This window comes from Gadus macrocephalus, chromosome 9, assembly GCF_031168955.1.
Source record: "Gadus macrocephalus chromosome 9, ASM3116895v1".
In the NCBI taxonomy this organism is placed as follows: domain Eukaryota; kingdom Metazoa; phylum Chordata; class Actinopteri; order Gadiformes; family Gadidae; genus Gadus; species Gadus macrocephalus.
The window spans coordinates 19,437,277-19,451,615 of NC_082390.1; the positions used below are offsets into that span (position 1 = coordinate 19,437,277).

At 44.6% G+C, this 14,339-nt stretch overlaps 1 long non-coding RNA gene across 1 annotated transcript; it reads right to left on the reverse strand.

Moving 5' to 3' along the window:
• Window positions 1-9,382: 9,382 nt before the first annotated feature.
• On the reverse strand, window positions 9,383-9,953 carry LOC132465232 (uncharacterized). The gene is made up of 2 exons (XR_009527474.1): window positions 9,661-9,953; window positions 9,383-9,608 (listed from the first exon to the last, which is right to left on the reverse strand). It is a non-coding gene; the product is annotated as an uncharacterized LOC132465232 (long non-coding RNA).
• Window positions 9,954-14,339: the final 4,386 nt, after the last annotated feature.

The following is a 14,339-nucleotide window of genomic DNA, read 5'->3' on the forward strand; positions in this document are numbered from 1 at the left end:
CACGGTGCAGTAACGAGCGGGAAGGCATAATACTGTGGCAGACTTTGTCTCGCCATCCTGTTGGCGAAACTCCGGAGGTGGTGGGAAATGTGAGAAGGTGAAATCCTCCCCCTTCTCGCATTAGAGTAATTATTAGTATTATTATTATATTTGTGTGTGTGTGTGTGTGTATATATTAGATTGGGCTGGTGTGAAGTTAGTCGTCCGTCCCGGTAGGGGGCAGTGTGGTAAGGTAGCTTTAGGTAAATGTTCCCCCAACTAATGGTCTGGCCCATACGGCCTTGATTGGGCCAATTGGCATTTCCCTATTTAAGGGCTGCTCATTTGGTGTTTGGGGGCTGAAGGTGGTGCTGGCTTGACGTGAGGCCAGTACGAGAAACGTATGTTTTGGTTAGGTTATGCTGTGTTTTGTTATCTTGGTTTTTGTTTGCTGACTGATGCAGCCATTTCCTTTGCTTTTGGATCGTTGCTCTATTTTTTGTGAATGTTTTAATGAGAATAAAACTTCACTTTTCTTAGTCCTGAGTCCACTGCCCTCATTTTTGCCCACACTCCCAATATCCAGTTGGCCGTATCCCAGATACGTGGGGCGACCACACCGGTCCCTCAGTCAAAAAAACCACTAGGACCGTACTCTGGTTCCGCCAGCGGACCTTGAATCTAGCCCTTCATTATTATTAACAAGCAGATGCTTGTTAATAATAATAATAATTAGCTTAGAAGATCCCACATATCTAAAGCTCTACATACCACAATTCACTATTCCTTTTTAATGGGAAAAAGACTTATGGAAAAACACTGAGATTCAACCCAGCCTCCAGCGGGACAAACCATGCTCTCACCCAAGGGTGGGGTTGTCAACGTAGTCTGTTTTGCCTCTCCAGGCATTCACTTCATTTTCATTTATTTCTTAAATGATTTGATGTAAAACGGGATGTGGATAATTATACAAATAATCTACAGTTGAAATCAGCTTATGTATAAATTCATATTTGCCATTTTATTTTTGGGACGATGTCACTTCCGGTTTAGTCACTTCCTTTGATGTCTCTTCCTGTTAGACTAATGCTGCTATCCATTTGGATGTACGAAGTGGTAAAGTCGCAAATCTCCCAGCTTTCTCGCGGCATTTCACTGAGGCACGCCCCCTTTCGGTCGTAGTATCTCGTCGCTTTCAAAGTAGAGCGAGCAGATCTGTACAACTAGCAAACAAGATGGCTGCGCCCATAGTCAATGGGGATTGAGCTGTATTTTCTTTGCATTTGTACCACGTTGGGGGTTGTAATGTCGATTTTAAATCCTCTTTCACACCTGATTTCATTGCTGCTTTAATCCGGTCACCAATGTATGGTCTTGCTTTGCGTGAAATTCAATGTAAAGTTGTGTTTTCAAGCTGGTTTGCCAAAGAGGCTATGTTGCTAATGATGACTAGCCCACTACTACCCCTCGTGGCTCGACAGAAACACGACAGCACTTGTTGAAATAAAAATTGGCGAAAATGGCAAAATATTATTGCAATGTAAAAGGCTTGCAATGTTAATGTTTCTGTAAAGGCTGGCAACCATTATACACTGGATTATTTCTTTTTTCCAAAATAGTTTTCTTCTTAAACTCGTCTGACACAAATAGCAAACTGGAAGGCTGGAGTAAGGGAAATACGTCACGTTCTCGCTGAAGCTGGTCATTAGTACCAGCCTACCATCAAAATGGATAGCAGCATTACCTGTGTAGAAGGAATGGCAGACATGTGCATCGTCTGAATGTAATCTGCTAGCATCCACTTGGAAGCATCAAAGAGGCAATGCCGTACGTTTGTTTAATCGATAAAGGACATGTTAAAGATAATATATTATGGTGGATTTAGTTTAAAATGATGTTGATGTGTTTTAAAAACCTTTTGGATAGCAATTGTGTGCAAGCTAAAAACAGTGCAATTGGCAATCAGAATGTCTGCATGCAGTGTTGGACAGTTTATATTATCATTTACAACTATGTACAACGTGATGTTTAGTCATAAATGGACACACAATATTTTTGTATTTTTCTATTTGCAGTATTCACCGTCTGATAATGAGGAAATGTGACAGTAAATGGTCAACCTTACTACAACTCTGTCCTAATTAGCTGCAGTTTAACTCAGTGGTTAGTCAGAGTTACAACACACTGCACGAGAACATTACAGTGAAAAGGCATCATTGGATGTTTTGAAGTGGTCGCAATGGGAACAAGCAACCGGTTGCCTGTCGGTAGTATTAGGAGCATCAAAACACCAGCATCGTCAGTAAGCGCAGCTCACGCCTGGGCTGAAGCAGAAGCAGCAAAGGTGAGAGCTTCATATGCTAGCCAGGAGGCTAAGCTAAAATGGAGCTGCTAGAGAAGCACAGAGGGCCACTAGAGAAGCTCAAAATAAATTGGAAACTACAAGAATAGACAGAGTTGGAAGTGCAAACCCTCTGTAGAGAAGCTGATGCAGCTGTAACAGAGTCAATTATACAGCAGTAATATGTGCAACAGTCAAATATACAACAGTAATATGTAGTATTATAATTACACAAAATCTGTTTTAATAGTTATAACCTGACATGTCCGGCCTCCTGAGTCAATATGTGGAACTTTTGAGACTCTCCCAACGTTCACTTTCTTGGGTCCTCCCTATAAATGTGTTTCACGCTTTTGCCTATCCCCTTTTAATGTTGTACTCCTTGGGAGAGGTGAGCGACACTGGTCACAGAAATTTCCGTGTTTTAGCCTCTGTTAAACTACATTTATAAGTTTACCTGCTAGCTTAAACTTATTGTGTAGTACGCTAACATATTTCTGTCATTTAATTTGTGTAGGAGCTCACGTTAATAACAGTTGACCGGAGGATATTGTTGTTATTTACACCTTTGTCAGGTATGTTTTGTGTTTTAATGTATTGAATGCAACATAGCCCTTTTGCTGTTGTACTCCTTCGGAGAGGAGCTCACGTTAATAACAGTTGACTGGAGGATATTGTTGTTACTTACACCTTTGTCAGAATATCGGAGATCGCCTCCAAAGATATCCTGGTCTGGGCCTCTTCATCAAAACACAACGCAGACAACGCCAGAATCTAAACGGTTACACAGCCATGGTGACTGCTCGAGTGTTGGAAGACGCACACGGTCAACCAAACCACTAGGACCGTACTCTGGTTCAGCCAGTGGACCTTGAATCAAGCCGTTCATTATTATTAACAAGCATCTGCATAGAAGATCTCACCTATCTAAAGCTCTACATACCACAATTCACCATTCCTTTTTAATGGGAAAAAGATTTATGGAAAAACACTGAGATTCAACCCAGCCTACTGTGGGACAAACCATGTTCTCACCCAAGGGTGGGGTTGTCAACGTAGTTTGTTTAGCCTCTCCAGGCATTCATTTCATTTTCTTACATTTATTTCTTAAATAACAGGCGATGCAGTCTGTTGTCGAAGACAGGAAATCTGTATCCGAAAAGGTGAAAATCAAGCGCACCAGTGAATATGTTTGTAGCAGGTTCCAAATGAGTGCGAGCAGGCAGAGTTGTCAACCCTCAGCGGGAGATCGTTTTAATGTCTTTTAAAGCCGAACAAAATCACTTAAACTATAAACAAGGTTTTCTCAGAGGATCTCTTGGGTCCGTTCTGGATCTCTCTGGTCCGTTTTCTCCCGGATTCCTTTCTCCTTACTACAACACAAAGCAGGCACATAAGTACAAACACTCCCTGATTGGCCTGAGTGCTCACACCTGCTCACACTCAGGTCCAATCCCCCCAGCCAATCCGGTGCGCTCCCAACCTGCCCATACTCCCCCTGCAGGCCAGACGTCGCACGTCCCCCCACAATGTTCAATCCCAGATCGAACATAAGAATCGTTCCCCTTCCTCACCCTTACCCGTTGCTCCCCCAATCAATGCAGCTTCATGTCATGGCATCCACCTGTGGCAGATGATTCACAACTACAACCTGTCAGCAGGGAAAATGCTGACAGGTAGCAACCATCTCCACCAGAATTACTTGACCCAACTAAAGCTGAGACAAAGGCTAATGCTAACGCTCATGCTCCGTCATATACCCAGCGACATTCCCCTCAAACTGGCACACCCATTTCCACTTCAGGGGAGCCTTTGACACCGCTTTTGGCACGACGAGACCTTGTGACTTCAGGGCTGTACCAGTTTGATGACAAGCCTGAGAATTATTGTGCATGGTACTCCTCTTTCTCCAGTGCAGCCAGTGAAGTGAACCTCACAGCAACCCAACAGTTTGACCTCATGACCAAATGGCTTGGTAAGTAATCGAGCAAACAGGTTCACGGTGGGTTCATGCATTTTATGATCTTGTCATGGCTGTCGTTGGATCAAGCTGGACAGAAGTTTTTAGTCCAGGCCAGTTGAGCGGCTCATGCTCAAAGATGTATCTCGCAAAGCTTTACCCTAAAGGTTCAAAGGACATGGCCATCAAAGCCTATGTAATCCTGATGATCAGAGCAATCGCTCATAGCAAGACCAGAGTTATTCGAGCTGTTCAGTGGGAAGAGCAAACCATTCCCGTACCACCTCAGAACTTGCTCTTGCATCATAGAAACATCCGGCAAGAGGGCAGAAGGATTTGAAATCGAGTCACTGGACGACACAGATCTCATTGAGTGTCAAGAGATCCCGAATAATTGGACTGAGATTCCAACATCGAGCGCTGTTCTTCATCAGTCTAATCTCCATTAAATTGCAGAGCACATCCCTGAACTGGACCCTGAGGCAGAAATAGTACTGCTGCTCGGAAGAGATGTTCTTAGGGCACACAAGGTAAGGCAGCAGGTCAACGGACCTCATAACACCCCCTTTTCCCAACGTCTGGATTTGGGTTCGGTAGTGGGAGAAGTGTGCTTGGGTTATGTACATAACCCAATCTTTCAACCCTGTACAAGCTTCATAAACGTCAAGGAGACACGCCAAAGCCTTAACAGGTCTGGTACAGCACCCGAGAGTGCTGCTGGGATATACAGTGTTCAACCGTACTGAGAACGACAACAAACCTGCTCCATCATTGGAAGACACCATCTACATGAAGATAATGGACACAAATGTCTACAGAGACGACGCTAACAATTGGGTTGCCCAACTGCCCTTCAGAGAACTACGCCGGCCTTTACCAAATAACAAAGAGCAGGCGGTCAATCAGTTTGCATCCTTGCAACAAACTTTGAAAAGAAAACATTCAAACCAAGACAGCAAGTACAAAAGCTGGCATAAATGTAACTTACCTCAGACTCCAGACGAAATGAGCGGAGCGTCATTTCGACAAGTCCAGGCCCTTGCAAACCAGTTCTGGACTCACTGGAGTCGAGAATACCTACCCTCTTTGCAGCAAAGACAGAAGTGGACAGTGCCCCGCAGAAACCTTCAGGTTGGAGATCTCGTTCTGCTCGCAACTACTGGCCTATGGCCAGAGTCAATGCCACGTTCCCCGGGAAAGATAGGCATGTAAGGAAGGTCGAAGTGAAAACCAATGACCAAGGCAATGTCAAAACCTTTCTCTTCAGTGTGTTGCCTCTCCAGGCATTCATTTAATTTCTTACATTTATTTCTTAAATAATTATATGTAAAACGGGATGTGGATAATTACTTTACAGCTGAAATTAGTTAATGTATCAATTCATATTATTTTGCCTTTTTAGTTTTGCAAATATGTCACTTCCGTTTAGTCACTTCCTGTGATGTATCTTTTCCTGTTAAGGCCGATTCTTACCTCCGGATCCGGACGAAAGTCGTCCGTCCGCCCCAAACGTTGCCGACCGGAACTACCCTTCGTACCTCCGTCTGGTTTCAGCGTTGTTATGGATGTTACGCAATAAATCCTCTAGAGGGCAGTGACTGTCGTTTCACAAATTAACGGCATCGACAATCGCAAACATGATATCTGTAGAGATGATTTTGTTTTGTGTCATCCAAAATCGGCCAAAAAAGAGTGCAAAAAGTGTAGGCCTGGGTTTGTTTTGGGTTGCTTAGAGTTAGGGTCATTACTGATGTCACACAGAGGGGGCGGTGTTGAGGTGCTCATCACAGGTAAGTAGCAACAGCTGAGTGGACAGGCGACTGGGCGTTTTGAGACTGAGTGGAAAGTGCCTAGTTTCAGCAGGTGAGGGGGGTGAATGAAAGTAACGTGGACACACGTTGCTTGGCGACTTTGAGAAGAGAACCTTTTGGATTTTTATATACACGGTGAACTGAAAGAAGAATATAGAACGCGGGCTGGTCGCCTGCAGACTAGGTGCCGGTGCGGCAGGACGCGGGGCTGTTCGCCTACGGTGGCCCTGGACCTGTGGTGAGTACCTCGCACCTAACCCCCTAGATAGGTTAGATCGCACTCACCCAGGGAAAGATTAGGAGCAATACTAAAGTTAAGGGCACCACGTAGGGACAGACTTAGGTTACAGGCTGTCTACCAAGTTTAATAGCGAGCGCAGTGACGTATGGTTTACTAGTGACGTGCATGAACATGGCGGAACATCAACGTTTTACGAAAAAAATAAAAATAAACCATCATATCAGATACTTTACTATTGATTGACGTTGTAACCGTTTGTTGGCATCGACTTTGCTCAGTTTTAAACGTTGTGTACTGGTCAACCAGCTCTAGATAAGGGCAAGTGTAGCATTCCATACAGTGGCAATACAATGTGCTTCTCATAAATAAAAGCAAAAGGATATTAGGTGATAAGGCAAGCCCACACCGGACCGAAAATCGGCGTCGGTGAGAAAATAGGCGTCGTGACATGAGTCTATTTGGTGTGGTCGCTCAAATCGACCAAGTCAGCGTTAATTTCTGCCGACTCAACATGTGTAATCGGCCATTCGAGTCGGTCATTCTTTTACCATTGTGATTGGTGGAGGGCTAGCAGCTTGACTAGCGAATTAGTGACGCCCTGAAATGAGGATGGTAAACAGAATAAGTGCGTGAGCTGACAAGGCCAGTTCTCCGTATCGACATCATCCATCGTTATCACAACTACAGTACCTACAACCTCACTCTGCTGACAACAGTGACTGGTGATGACAGCGTGCTCTGTGTTTTGGTCTAGTTTAGACTTAATTTACCGACGCGAATCAGGCAGTTGGTCCGGTGTATGGTTGCCTATAGGCTACAAGGAAATAAAGGTGTTCGATCTTGAAACTGATCCTACTAAGCTCTGTTTAGTTCAGACATTTTTTATCGGACAAAAACCCCCCTGCTGTGAAGAACTTTTAGATTCCCAACGTAGTGCACATGAACGGTCTCTGTTGGGAACACGCGTAAGCGTGAGCGTCATCACTGGTGAGCCTTCTCATCATCACCAGGACCCAGAACGTGCCTTTAGCTGTGTAGAAGGAATGGCAGACATGTGCATCGTCTGAATGTAATTTGCTAGCATCCACTTGGAAGCATCAAAGAGGCAATGCCGTAAGTTTGTTTAATCGATAAAGGACATGTTAAAGATAATATCTTATGGTGGATTTAGTTAAAAATTATGTTGATGCGTTGTTTAAGCAATTGTGTACAAGCTAAAAACAGTGCAATTGGCAATCAGAATGTCTACATGCAGTGTTAGACAGTTCATATTATTATTTACAAATATGTATAACATGATGGTTAATCATAAATGGACACAATATTTTAGTATTTTTCTATTTGCAGTTTTCACCGTCTGTTAATAAGGAAGTGTGACGGTTAAAGGCCCACTATGCAACTTCGGGAATTTCTTCGCTGTTTTCTTGGTTTTGGCACGCACATTTCTCTACACAGCGCCCCCTACAGCTTCGTAGTAGATATTTCACAACCAGGGACGTGCACAGGGGGGTTGCTCAGGTTGCTTGGGCAACTGCCCATATGCCCTCCTCGACTCAGGTTGCCCTTCCGAGGAAAAAAAAAATATATATATATATATATATATTTTAATCATTTAAAGGATGCAGAATTTCATGTAGGCCTAGATAATAAAAATCGCCACTTGAAACATTTCATAAAGTAAGCGTAGCCTCATTCAATTCCGTTTGGGCACTGAGAGTGAAAGTCAGTAGGGGGAGGGCAAACTCTGCCGCGCGGCAACAGTCGCTTTTGCCGCCTCCCCTCTGCCGCCCTTCCCCAATTGAAATGAATGGAGGCGACGAGTTGCCGCGCGGCGTGTGAAAGTAGCTGCAGCGCTGCACGCGACCGGCACCTGTGAGACGACTGCCTTGATGTTCTCGGAAAAGGTGAATTTGAGATGCATAACAAACAAATAATCATCATCACGTTTTATGAAATGCATTACAATCTTCATAAATCCAGGCTCAGTTTGCCACGTAACGTTTAGCCTAAATAATCAGACAGCTAGCTGACTTGCAGACAAGCAGCCCGTTATCACATAGTCTACACATTTTTTGGTAGGCAAACTAAGCTACATATCTGCTGATAGTTAGTTTCTAACATTTCGTTTTAACAAGAAGAATAAATGATGGAAGTAATGCATCACATGAATTCTTTCATTCAAAATGGTTCATGTCTAAACCTTATCACTATTTTGGGTATTGTTTGTTATTGTTAAGTGAAGCCGAAATGCCCAGTGAAAAGAGGAGGATTCAGGAGAGAGAGAGACAACTAAAGGAGGCAGCAAAGAGGAGCACATCACTACAGGGTAGTGATGTGCTCCGAAATCCTAAATCAGTGTGGTCAAGAGCGGCTTCTGAAGGCTTCTCTTTTGAAGCTTTGCATTTTTAAAATGTCAATTTGGAGAAACTTATCAGTGACTTGATAGGATGTTGTTTAATTATGTTTGTGTTCATGTTATGTTCTTCTTCTTCAAGTCATGTTTTTCTGCATTATCGTTAGTAGTAGTTATTTCAGTGTTTTACTTATTTGTATTAATATATTATAAAGACCCTGTTATTCTCAGTCCTTCATATAGCCTGTGAGTTTTGTTTTTTTTTGGGGGAGGGGTGCCCTTTTTTCAGGTCAGAGCAACTGCCCCTCAAAATTCCTGTGCACGTCCCTGTTCACAACACTGTCGTAACAACTCGTTGACGACCCTTCCCCATGCACTTCTACGCGGGCCATGTGCATTTGTTTTCAAAGAAGCCGGCGAATGCGTGGAGCCATGTCCGAAGTAGATGTTCATAAAGTGTAGGCAAGGTTATACATTTTTAAAAGGGTGTATTTGTATTGCAATAAACATAAATCCATCCTTTTTTATAGTTGACGGGGAGAATTTATATCCTAGATTATAATTGTTTTATCTTAGGTTGAACAGAACAATCAGTGTAAGAGGTTTGGCCAACATAATAATCTAAATAAACAAGAACCTGGATTCGGGGATTCAGTCTGTATCTGGGGGACGAGACAGACGAACAGCAAAACACCCATGGAAACAAAGGTGTTTATATGGTTGCAACCAAGCAAGCTAGAAACATACAGGGCTCACAACAAAACGGTCGATAAAACAATTTTTACAGGGCTCACAACAAAATGGTTGAGCAAACACATTTGTACAGAGACTATCAACATCAAGAATACCACGAAGACAAAGGCCACCCAAGGGTACTTTCAATTTCAAAAGCAACACGGCCGGGTCGGCGTCTGATTTGCAGTCTTCTTTTTCTTTCAGTTCACGCTATTCCTGAAAAGCTTGCCCAACGTTTACTCGTGTCTGGCCTCTCTGCCGGTCAGTCTCCCTTTTCTCTTCTTCTGTTCCTCCGACATTGGGTTTCTCTGTCTCTTTTTAGTCGGCGGATCTATGATGAATATAACAATCCCTTAGTGACTTGTGTTTATATCGAGCCGGTTCCGTGTTTGGGGGTCTGTGCCGTAAAGCAATTCGTTACTTCGCGAGACCCGAGACTCCCGCGAGAGTGGGCGGCGGGTCGCCGGCAGAAACATATTCCTTTTCTCCGCCAAGATGCGCAAGGGTGAGTCGAAACAACGAACAATCGAACAAAAATGTATAATAGACCATCGCAATGACTCTTAGCCTGTTATATTAAGGTAAATCAAGCCAAAAAAGTTGCATAGTTCCCCTTTCACTCGTGTCTGATCTCTTTTCTGGTCCATTCTTCTTTTGTTCCACCGACGGTCGCCTCTTGGGTCCCTTATCAGTCGATTGATCCATGATGAATGCAACAATTGCCTCGCAACTGGCTGTTTATATCTAGCCGGTGCCATGTTTGGGTGTGTGTCTGTGCCGTAAAGCATTTTCGAAACTACAATCTGACTACATTTCCGAGGATACTTCCGCTGCGTCACATCCGGATTGTGTCGGTCCGAACAGAGCAAGTTGCATATGCGCTTTTTCACTGGAGAGGCGACATGGGTAAATGACACACCCACCATTCGACCCAGAAATGGAAGCAGAACCATCAGCATAACTCTCAACCTGCATACTTAATGTAATTTTGGCTAAAAAAGTTGCATAGTGGGCCTTTAAATGGTGAACCTTACTTCGACTCTGTCTTCATTGGCTACGGTTCAACTCGGGGTTTAGTCAGAGTTACAACAGACTGCACGAGAACACTCTACTGAGTAGCCCCGCCCATTCTGCTGGCGATTTGAGTTCGCCCTGCAGAAGGCTCTGGAGAAAAGCAATACATTTCTTTCTGCTTCCGATACGTTTTTGCGGGTGCCAATCACCAAGCAGGCTTCTGCCCCTGGCACGCTTTTGGCTGGTTTAACACAATGACGACAGGGAAGCGATGCCAAGCAGCCAATTGCGTACAGAGTCATTTGAACTAGGCCCATTGATCACGCCTCTTGTGCTGAAGAAAATTACGGCAGCTTCCCCAAACCAAAATGCAATCTACGATTGAGCTTGGTCTTGCAATAGCCAGGCTATGAGAACACTACATGGTCCAAACTGGGACTGTGGGACTCGGCTGTCCCGATGCGGGCATTGTACCCGGAACCCTGGCGCTGCCCGCGACAAAGGGTACGATTATCCCTGCTTGCGTGATTAAAACATGGTCAAATTAGTATAATGGATGAATTCTGACGCATCTAACGCGTACCGGTCAGAACCCACAATGGAGCTTTGTCTGGTGGTGATTATCCCCTGATGAACACAAATCCAAGAAGAGTGGTTGTGGTTCCCTCTTTCCGTAGGAGCGTCCGTAGGAGGTGCAGTAAACGCCCAGTGTGTCACCGGTCAGTCGTCCGTGTGTGTTGCTGTGGTGTGCCCCAGCGACATGAGGCCTGGCCATCAGGCTGCTGGGCTGTAGATGGGGTGGCGGTCGTAAAGCGAAGCTCTGCTGACAGCGCTGATGGATGGCCGACCCCGGGGGCTGCTGGGATGTGCTGTAACCACGACGTAAAGGACCAACAGTAATACACAGTGAGGGGGCTGCCTCCGTTGTTTCAGCGTTCGCATTCTTTTCGGCTGAGAGAGAATACATTTCTCAAACATTGAATACATTTCTCAAACATTTACCACAAAATAAACATTGTAAATGATTATGAACAATTGTGTATTAGATTATTTATTATTCAAACACAATTCTTCTGTAGTATTGAAGGCAGTCTCTAAAGTTAGATGCTAAAGTCTGCAGTCTGTGAGGTCTCAACAGATTGGGCCTACCTGAAATCTGCAGGCAGCAACTAAAGGCCCATTCACACCCTACGGTAAATACGGATACGTACCGTTTCATCCGTTCCCGGAGGTGTTTCCTCCGTCATTGGGTCCGTCGCCTCTGAGCTTACGAATCCGGAGTGCTCCGGGAGAAACGGAGCAATGCCACCGGAAATCGAGGCGGCAGTATAGAGTCAGAAGTCAGACCATTCGCGAAAATAGATAGTAGTATAATATCTGATATATATTGGTTTTATACTTATATTATACTATATACCTGACCTTTTTATTTTATTGTTCCCCTGCTTTGGCAATGAATTGTAACTGGTCATTTAACACAATTTTGAGGAGATAATCAGCGGGTTGGTGAGGGGTGTCACATGCATCCGCCGCCTAGGCCTACACTTTTTTAACTTTATTTTGCTGATTTCGGATGACGCAAAGCAAAATCATCTCTACAGATATTCATGATTCATGTGCGATTGTCGATGCCGTTAATTTGTGAAACTACAGTCACTGCCCTCTAGAGGATTTATTGCGTAACATCCATAACAACGCTGAAACCAGACGGAGGTATGAAGGGTAGTTCCGGAGGCAACGTATGGGGCGACGGACGAACTTTGTCCGGACCCGGAGGTATGAATCGGCCTGGCCCATTCACATATACGGTATACGGATACGGACCGTTTCGTCCGGTCCCGGAGGTGTTTCGTCCGTCAATGGGCCTCTGAGCATACGAATCCGGAGAACTCCGGGAGAGACGGAGCAATACCACCGGAAATCGAGGCGGCAGTATAGAGTCAAAAGTCAGACCATTCGCGAAAATAGAGAGTAGTATAATATCGTATATATATTGGTTTCATACTTATATTATACTATATACCTGCAGTGGCGATTTTGGTTTGGAAACTGGTGGGGCCCATGCAGGAAAATATTATAACGCAATCCAGAAATACCACATATTACTACCATCACAAAAAAAACAGTAGCAAGTGACAGAGGGGACCAAAATTGCAGCTGAATAATGCCATCACTCAAACGCGAATCTGACAACATATATTAGGCTATTATAGCAATAGCACCACCAAATGGCAGCGTTCAAGATCTCACAATATCAAAACTCAAGAAAACAACAACGTGGCAACAATAAAAACACAACGGCGCACACCCTTTACACAGCAATCAATATACAAAGCCACCACTCACAATATACCAAAAAAAGAAGAAGTATGGTTTAAGTTGCATTAAGTTTGCAGGCCACCATACTGTACAATTAACAATGAATCTAGCTTGATAGAGTGGTTGCCTATTCAGACCTGGATAATCCTGGTTGAAAATTTAAGTAAGTTTGGGCTAAGATGGTAATTACCTGTGCTTTAAGGACAGTGCTGTCTGGTCTCCTTTGTGTGGCTGAGGTGAAACACAAGCATTTCCGCTTGAACAACTCCTGGTTGAACGATCTATTCTTGTCCTTTCCCTCTTGAATAATGATTAAATCCGTCGGGCGATGTGGTCCCAAACGTTTTATCTCCAACTTCTGTTCAAGTGCTAAATCTCACATGAGACAGATACTCAACACGATTCATCATTTAATGAATGAAACGTCCATTTGTTGTTATTTACTGTAATGCCGCTTTTCCACCGCACATGTAGCTCGACTCGACACGACTCGACACGACACGACTCGACACGGTAGCAACACGGGTGCTTTTCCACCGCAAATAGTACCTCCTGGACGTGGGCGGGGTCGGCTGCGCGAAAGGGCCGTGACGTATTTGTGTACGCGACGCAAACAACACATACGCAACCCACACATGGACAGAACCCACATAACAACAATGGAGGACATCGATCACATTACTATTATTAGCCGGCATGTTGAAGAAGTTGGAGAAGTGGAACATGTTGGCTGCGGCGCTGCTATGGATGTTACCAGCATGGTTGCCATGTCGCTCTCGTGACTTCGTCACACTCTCTGGCCAATCAGTCGCCGGCCGTCTGCCGACGTCACCTTTTAGCATCGGCTCAGCTCGCTTGGTACCTAGAGCGAGTAGGTACTAGAAAAAGCAGCCACTTCAGGTACCAGATACCATGGTACCGCGGTGGAAACGCAAAAAGTCGAGTCGTGTCGTGTCGAGTCGTGTCGAGCTGGTACCATGCAGTGGAAAAGCGGCATAACAGTAACTACGTTAGCCAGCTAGCAAGATCTGATCGGCTCCCGCCGTAAACCCCGCCCTTTCAACAAATCAGCCAATGAGAAGAGCTTTGGGGCACTAAACTTCTGGCCCCACCGCCGAAACAGAAGCGGGCGCTGCGCACGCGCTTGCTCGCGCAACAGCACCAGTTTTCTACACTGCAGCAGACGGGGCCATCTCGGCTGTGCCCCACCGAGCGGAAATGACGAGACCGAGCAACGAACTATTTCACACACAACTACTACACTACAACAATTGCGTTCATCAAATTAAAACTGCGGACATGTAATTAATTATTAAAAATTAATGTATTATTAACTTATGCTCAATGAAATTTTTGAAAAAAAAATGAAAAGTATAATCGTGCCCTGCACGGCAGCGTTCTCTGGTGGGGCCGTGCCCCACTGGCCCCTAATGCAAAGACGCCACTGTATACCTGACCTTTTTATTTTATTGTTCCCCTGCTTTGGCAATGAGTTGTAAGTAACTGGTCATTTAACAACATTTTGAGGAGATAATCTGCGGGTTGGTGAGAGGTGTCACATATGCCATCGCTGCCTATAGGCCTAC